Below are 7,500 nucleotides of genomic sequence, written 5' to 3' on the forward strand. Positions count from 1 at the left end.
TTCCAAGACAATATAATCTATGGAAATAAGATTTTACTACGTCGTTTGCCCAATTATCCTTTGCTCTTTTAGGTAGTTGAATGAGCAAACAACTGTTTGCTAACAGTTCACCGGACGACGTTTCCTATTGGCTAAGTCAATCATAAAGCAACTTCCCAAGGGTTCCTATTGGCTAAGTGAATCGAGAAGAAATGCCCCTTATGTTTCTCAAAACCAGATTTTACCAGTATTTTACTCTCAAAATAGCCTCAGTAGGGCCATCTATTGGTACTTTTAGAAGCATGAGAGAAACTATTGTATTATTTATTTGAGATTACTTCAAAAATGTCCTATACACATTTATGAACATAATAATACACTGGAATAAAGATGTGTATGATAAGAATGCCAAAATTAGAAGTATCATGACAGATATAAGAAATGTTAAAGGGTATTCTTGCATAACGTTCCGGCAAAATGGCCTGACGTATCAGGAGGGGTTCAGAATTGCCAATAATTTTAAGCGGAGAGAATATTTCATAATGTATAGTAAATAGTGATTTTGGTAATATATTAATGTGAAATTATGTATATATCTTGAATACTATTTCATCCTCTTCCTAAAACGCTCATGAACAAATTATTTCGTATTATTCCTCTTCTTATAAAGTCGAAAGGTTTGCCGCCCATAATCCCCCAATGGGGAGGGATGTAAACATTAGATTCTTTTAACTTTTTAAAATGACAAAATTTCAAACAATAGAACGAGTTTGTCCAAGTCTAGTTCATAAAATTGAAAATGAGTTTGTGGTACATATATCAGAAGAGCTCATTCATAAATGTTATGGTGAGGACATGTAATTATTCGCAGATTTTTTTTGTCTTAAAGAACTATCAGCAGACGACAATATGGCATAAAGGGATTGTATCAGGGTACCAACTGGAACTAAACCATGAACATTTCAAACCGGTCTTTATTTGTCCATGATGCAGACATTATTTGAAAAAATAATTAAAGTAAAAACCTACTTTATTTATATTATGATTCTGAACTTGTATAAGTATTGTAAGAAGTACTGTTTTATCTTTCTTAACATATCTCGGATTTCTTAAGGTTGGCTATCCTGGTACGTAAGTCCCATTCTGAACACAGAATTTTCTTTAAATTTGGATATTTAAATGAGATGTATTTCTCATAACATAAAAACCTGATGGTTGATCTGAACTTCATGAAATTAATATCATAATTCTGTCAAAATATGAACAAATTATCACAGATGAAAAAATTAATAGTAGGCGGGACTTATTTCACGAAAAAAACTATTGTGTATCACTTTAATAAATCGTAAAAAAAAAATCTCTCGACAAATGTATGTCTATTATAATAAAAATAGATTAAAAGTCCTCAAATACTAATACGCAATCATGACCCATTTTACGATTTAATTGTAAGTTTAAAAGAAATTTTAAACGTCAGTTCTGGTGTTACTGATGAGGCTAAAATCTATGACGAACGGGTTCCAGAACTTCCAGGTTGTCCAACATAACCATTAGATGATTTACGTCATCATAAATAGATAAATTGTAATTATGACTTTATAGCCTAACACAATATTCCTTTAATTAAGATATATTACCTTGATCTAACAATAGAACGTTTCCTGTAATATATTTACCCTGTTTAATTTTCTTTTAGGGAATTTGAATTGGCAGCCCTTGTACTACCTCTGCTATCCTTGGAAGCATTACGATTATTTTTAAATTTTATATTGACGAGTTTAAGATGTTTTATCTATTGGTCCATAGATTGATTAATATTGTTCAGATGTTAGGTTAGAAAAAAGGAGGTATGAGAATGTCTCTTTAAATGGTCGGAAATAAGACTTAATGGGGTTATTTTACATCATTAGTTACTGAGAAATTTACAAAAACACTTAAATACTAATAGAAAAACCAATCATAATAATAAAGATCATAGCAATTATAATAAAAAAAATAATTATATTTAATATTGGTAATAACAAAATTAGTGATATTAAATATGAAATAATTTTGTTTATCATATAAAAACTAAATGAACTATCATATATCCACCATGATGCATATGAAATAGATACTCTCTCTCTCTCTCTCTCTGTCTCTCTCTCTCTCTCTCTCTCTCTCTCTCTCTCTCTCTCTCTCTCTCTCTATAGCATAAGGAAAAGAGAGCAAATGATGAAAATGCGATATCAAAACTTCAAAATACTGAAAAAATATGATGTTTCCAATACGCGAAGATTCCATACGTCCTTCTACTGTGGATTTTAGGGAATCATTATCTATATTTTTAATTACCCAAATTATGCACTGGGAGAATTTCCTATGCTTACAAAACATTGTTCAGGAGATTAATTGCCTTGTGTAGGAGCATACTGTTGTGCTGCATCCCGTTTTGCATGCACAATTAATGAGGCTCATTATTACTTCTAGTACAGGTGGCATCTGTCCATGGAGACTGCACTGTGGATGCAGTGTTGATCCCTTTACTTCCCAACCACATTCTAGACAGCTAATTTTGCCGAGGATGCTTAACCTACAGATTTCCAGAGTCCCACTTGATAATGAGTACGTTGGTAGTGAGCATCAAAGCTACCCATGGTTGGTGGAAGATTGCATAACTTTGGTGCAACATGGCACTTCCCAGCAATTTCCCGTCTGAAGCTTTCTACACGCAGCATATTAAGATCATTGTGTTTCATGGTTTTACAGCATGGTTATGAACTATAAACACGATTTTGTCACCTCTTCCTTTGTGGCACTTAAATCGCCAAGTTTCAGAAGACCAATTTATCGTTTTCAGCTTTTAAATGACTGTTGCTTTACCTTCACCAGTAAGGGAAGAAACTTTGTCACATCCAGTAAGTGCATGAGCAGCAAAAATGTTTGGCATGGAGTCTCCATGCACTCATTTGTATGTACAAAGGAATGGTTCTCCGGCTATGATTCCATACAGAGAAACATTTATTTTTGGCAACGGATGATGGGCTAAAATGATAAGGACAACTGTGTTCTCTGAAAAATCTCTGATAGACTGCTGTCCAGCAACAGCTTCTTGAGTCATGTGGTATGCTCTTATAACACCAGCTTCTTCATGAAAACCTCCTGTGTATTTAGGGCCAACTCCTATCTTTATTGACTGTGGATCTGGTCCAGTTACTGTTATGATGATGTGTTTGCCAGATACTTAGGGCATATTATGCAGTCTGTCAACAAGCAGTCATATTATTTGTTCTTTACTGACAGTGACATTTAAGACTAAAGTTTGTTTTTGAAGTGGCATATCTTCAGTGAAGCAGTAGACAAGGTTGACTACCTTTTGTCAGGTAGATCTACAGCAAGAATTGGGGTTAATCATATAATAGTAGTCAAATACTATGTACAGTATAGAAACTGCTTCGGCATATATCATAACTTTGGTCACTGCTTCATTAAATAAATCAAAAACCTTGGATGGTGAAGCAGGCTAGGGCACTCTCCAGAGTATGGCATAGATCTCTAGGATGATGACACTTGGTCTCTGATTACATTTTTCTAATAAAGCTTGCAATTTGGTTTCTAATATACATATCTGGGTTGCACACATGTCACCCTTATTGTTAAACATCGACTAATATGACAACAGCTTTTCCAAAGTGATATCTCTTCCAAGTGTTTTGTGATACCTACAGCCCGAGAATAAGACATTTGTTGTCTGTGTGTTGACCTACTTCACAGGGTTTTAAAACTCTTTTCATAGACATATTTTTCATCTACTACCAATTTCTTTTTTTTATGGAAACCTGTAGCCAAATATTTCTCAAAGTCCTAATGTTCTGCTTTTATAGTTTTGACTGTTTTATGAGCATTTACTAATTGTTCAGTGACAACATAACCGGAGTTGATATTAATGAGGACACTTTCAGGGTGTTTGCTTGTGACAAAGACATCATTGCATGTAGACAAAGCTTCTCAAAGCTTTTACCTGTATATATCATCTTCTTGGAGACAGCTTTTCTGTTCCTTTCTGTGAAATATAATGGCTGGCAGAGACTCAGTCCCATCCATCATATCCTGGAGATCATGCATGATTTGTGTCAGTGTGCTCTGTGAGAATTCCCAGATTCCAAGTGCAGATTCTTTCAGAGTAGAGCTAATAATTCCAAAAAGAAAATGGCCTATTGGAAACGTCCTTGCCGGGTGATCGCCAGACTGGGGTTCAAGTCCCACTCAAGGTTACTAGTTTCTTTAGTGTCTGCACTTTCCCATCCTTGTGAGCTAAGGTTGAGGGGTTTTGGGGAGCCTATATGTCTAACTTTTCAGTCATCAGCAGCCATTGCCTTGCCCTCCTGGTCGTAGCTTGGGTGGAGAGGGGCTTGGGTGCTGATTATATGTATATATAGTGAGTCTCTAAGGCATTGTCTTGCTTGCTAGGGTAATGTCACTGTCCCTTGCCTCTGTCACTCATGACTGGCCTTTGAACATGTATGTAGTTTCCATGAAAACATCTGACAATATCCTATTCCAGACTCCAGCCTGGTAATGCACAGCATGTTCTCCATTAATGAATTTCCTTTCAAGGTCAGAGGGCAAACGCTGTATGGAACAAAGATTATTCACTCCATAGCTAGCCTACTAGAAGTGCCCAGCAGTAAAGATATAACATCTCCTCCACTGGATATAAATGGAGAGGCTGGTCACCAACTCTCTGCTCTGCTTAATGTTATGATAATGAACACTGGACGAATGAGTCAATCAACCCACATTACCTTAAAGCAGTTACAGTCCTCTGCAGGATAAATGCTATGTGTCAATATATTCTGTTCATTGTTTAAGTTTGATAGATGTAGATTAAGCTTCACCTCTAGACTCATTTAATCTGATTGGCTATTATTTTCACTCTAGCTAGCCTATGATATATGTTATAGCCTACTTGATATTAATATTTTGATATTACAGCTTACTAGATTTGATAATGTAGCATGGTAGATTTATCTTACCAGACAACTAGGCTTAACATACTTGAAAACTTCAATCAAAGTATATCGAGGTAATTTTAAGCTTGTGAATGATATATTAGCTATAATGCATGTTTTGTTACTTTTACAGGGGGTAAGAGACTGTTGGAGGGTTGTAAATATTGAAAATATGACTTATGTAGTTATAAGCTATAATATTTTTACAGAATCTGCAATACGCCTATTCCTTATGAGTCTGTGGTAACATGATTCAATGATATATGCTAATATATAACATTTCAGAATACTTATTAACTATACTGTATTAACACAATATTGGAGGTAGTAGGTTATAGGTAGTAAGTTGTCTAGGGCACCATCCACTTGATGAGATACTACCGCTAGAGAATTATGGGGTCCTTTGACTGGCCAGATAGTACTACATTAGATACTTCTCTCTGGTTACGGTTCACTTTCTCTTTGCCTACATTTACAACAAATAGTCTAGCCTATTCTTTACAGATTCTCTTCTTTACTCATACACCTGACAACACTGAGATTACTCAACTATTCTTCACCCAAGGGGTTAACTACTGCAATGTAGTTGTTCAGTGGCTACTCTCCTCTTGGTAAGGGTAGAAGAAACTCTTTAGCTATTGTACACAGCTCTTCTAGGAGAAGGACACTCCAAAATCAAACCATTGTTCTCTAGTCTTGTTTAGTGCCATAGCCTCTATACCATGGTCTTCCACTGTCTTGGGTTAGAGTGCTCTTGCTTGAGGGTACTCTTGTGCAAACAATTCTATCTAATTTCTCTTCCTCTTGTTTTGTTAAAATTTTTATAGTTTGTATAGGAGATATTTATTTCAATGTTATTACTGTTCTTAGAATATTTTATTTTTCCTTGTTTCCTTTCTCCACTGAGATATTTTCCCTGTTGGGCCCCTGGTCTTATAGCATCCTGCTTTTCCAGCTAGGGGTGTAGCTTAGCAAGTAATAATAATAATAATCTAAATCTTAGGTCCTCTTGGTTATTGTAGAAAAGATAATATATACCAGTACTTTTGACGCCGCCTGATACAGAAACTTGTATTAATGCGCCTTGCTTTTCTTCAGGACTCATCGGCGAAAAACAGTTTTCTGAATAGTAAAGTAGTCCAGGGGCTTTTCGTAATATTCTACAAAGTGCAGAGCATTACATTACGCTCGGATTATGTTCCTCACCTTCCAATATATCCCGCCAGAGGAAATTACCGTCCTCGCAGCATCACTGTCGAAGGATACGCTAGGTCGATGGCATCTCATCAGGTAATCAGTCTTTACGGAACAAATCAAATCTATCGCTCATCTCTGGGACGCCTCATTTTCATTCTCATCTCCCTTTCATCCCGTTGAAAATGTTTTTACCCGCGATAACGATTTTATCCGCGAATACGATTTTATCCGCGATAATCACCTGACAATGGAAGAAACGAACGCGGGCGACGAAGGCGGGAAGAAACCGCGCCATTTTTGTGATCGTTTGCATCCGAAAGTCTTCTATCTTCTCGTCGCTTCTTCTTCTTGCCTTCCTGTCATGGGTAATTCCATTCTATTCCTTGGTCATTCATCAAAAGGGGAATCAGCCCACGCCCCTCACACACCCCCTCCCCCCCTTCCCCGTTTCGCTCAAGAGATTTAGCCTCTTCTAAGAGTAATGACCTCATCTCTGAGTTAGTCCCCAACTCGCCTCAAACCATGGCTTCAGAGGAGGTCTTGATGGATCTGGCTTTGCAACTTGGTAAGTCATGCAAAAACTCTAATTATCTGGGCTCAAGTGCTCGTTTATACATGTGCTGTGAAGGCGGGGGCCGAGGAAGGAGAGAGAGAGAGAGAGAGAGAGAGAGAGAGAGAGAGAGAGAGTGGGGGGGGATGAGACAAGAATTTCTTGTTCAAATTTTGTTATTCTGAGCAAGTCATGAAATGTTAAGAAAAAGTTTCTTTTATCTATGCATTATAAACGAACACGAGAGAGAGAGAGAGAGAGAGAGAGAGAGAGAGAGAGAGAGAGAGAGAGAGAGAGAGAGAGAGAGAGACAGACAAAGACAGAGAGATAAGAACGGAATATCCTGTTCGATTTTTTTTATTCCAAGTAAGTTATGTAGTGACAACAAAAACAACATCTATTTTTATATTTGGGAACCCAACAGACAGATAGACAGGGATGGAGAGTTAGAGATTATTTTGCAGTTTTGTTATACCAAAAACTAGTGTTATTTATAGGAAAAAAATATCCCAGAAAAAAAGAGAGGGAACTTCCTTTTTGGCGATGTAGTTTTAGCAAAGTTATTTAACTGTCTAGAGCTATTTATTGTAAAAACTGTTGAGAGAGAGAGAGAGAGAGAGAGAGAGAGAGAGAGAGAGAGAGAGAGAGAGAGAGAGTAATATGACCATATTCGTCTTGTAAACAAATTCATTTTTGTCCTACTTTAATCAGAAGTTATATATAACCAAGCAGAGAGAGAGAGAGAGAGAATGATATGACCATATTCGTCTTGTGAACAATTTC

General features: G+C 36.6%; 1 pseudogene; it reads left to right on the top strand.

Moving 5' to 3' along the window:
- Window positions 1–4,033: 4,033 nt before the first annotated feature.
- The window catches only part of LOC137653044 (uncharacterized), a 61,810-nt pseudogene continuing 58,343 nt past the window's right edge, over window positions 4,034–7,500 (top strand).

This window comes from Palaemon carinicauda, chromosome 14 (genome assembly GCF_036898095.1).
Source record: "Palaemon carinicauda isolate YSFRI2023 chromosome 14, ASM3689809v2, whole genome shotgun sequence".
Classification (NCBI taxonomy): Eukaryota; Metazoa; Arthropoda; class Malacostraca; order Decapoda; family Palaemonidae; genus Palaemon; species Palaemon carinicauda.